General features: G+C 63.1%; 1 long non-coding RNA gene across 2 annotated transcripts in view; it reads right to left on the bottom strand.

Annotated features, from left to right (window-relative positions):
- The window catches only part of LOC127752329 (uncharacterized), an 11,507-nt gene that overhangs the window by 2,030 nt on the left and 8,240 nt on the right, over nt 1-1,237 (bottom strand). The gene's annotated exons all lie outside the window — the stretch shown is intronic.

Raw genomic sequence — 1,237 nt, 5'->3', positions numbered from 1 at the left:
AGGCACCGGTAGGTACCGAGCTTATCGGGGGGCGTTATCAACCGATAACAACCCCCCTCCCCCCCCACACCCCACCCCCCCCCCACACACACGCCGAGCTGCGCGCGGATCGGACTGCTGGCTGCAATTACGTTTATTTTTCCATGAGCGCTGGCAGCGCCCCCAAGCGGTCGTCCTCCACAACCGAACGACACGTCGTCCAAAAAGAGATCCTTATCACGGCCAAGTTCCATCAAAAAGCCACGCCGCGCCCCGCCCCGCCGCGCCCCGCCCCGGCCAGTCTCAATGGCCTCCCCTGCTCCGACAGAGCGAGGAGAGGGGTGCGCGGCCACCCCTGAGCAGCGCGCCCGCGGCCCGGGCCGGGCCGCCAGGAGGGAGGGCGACGACGCCCTGTGCTCGCGTGTGAGAGAGAAACTGTCGAAGTGTCAACTCATTAACGTAAACGGCGGAAACCTACAAAATAACGACACGTGCAACGCCGATGAAAATCCACACGAATATGCTAAAAGGCAGCGAGCGACCCCCCCGGGGCGGCAATGCGGGGGCGGGTAGCGTGACCACGCCAGGGCCGTGGCCGAGGGGTGGGTGGGGACGGGCGGGGCGGGGCCGGGTTAGGTGGGGATAGGACGTATCTCTCGCGCTCCCCTGACCCCGGTCGCGATCTCCAATATGAAGAGGACCACGACCAGCCAGAACCACTGAGCGGGCGGGCGGAATCTGCCGCAGGAAATCTACTTCACCTTTAGCAGCTCCACCGCGCACTACAGGGCTTGCTCGCTCACCCGCACTCCTAGCATCTTTCTCTCTTTCCCTCTCTCTCTCCCTCTCTTTTCCCGTCGCTCCCTCGCCGCCGCCCTCTCCTCCTCTCGCGGGGTAAACGAGGAGCAAAACAAACAGCCGAATGCACTCAAGTCTTTGTTCTGCGGATAGCGCTCATACCTCATTGCGACCTTTGGCCGGGGAGAAAAATAAACGCGCAGCAAGGAGAACGAAAATGGGGGAAGGAGGCGGGAGGAGCAAGGATTCCGCCTTCCTTCATTCAGTTTCAGTAGCGGTGGGATAAAGGCTCCATTTCTTTGCGTCGGTCTTCATTCAGCGGCGGCGACGGCTGCAGCAGCGATTCGCGCGGATCAAGCGTGGGCGTGGCTCCGCGGCTGAGGCCACAGCAGAGAGGTATCCGCATGCAGGAGAGGCATCGAGGGAGCCGTCGCCAAGCTCAGCCCGAGCAGCCTCCAGG

Source organism: Frankliniella occidentalis, unplaced genomic scaffold (assembly GCF_000697945.3).
Source record: "Frankliniella occidentalis isolate FOCC.00 unplaced genomic scaffold, Focc_3.1 Scaffold1, whole genome shotgun sequence".
Taxonomy (NCBI): domain Eukaryota; kingdom Metazoa; phylum Arthropoda; class Insecta; order Thysanoptera; family Thripidae; genus Frankliniella; species Frankliniella occidentalis.
This window is presented reverse-complemented; position numbering and strand designations above follow the sequence as displayed.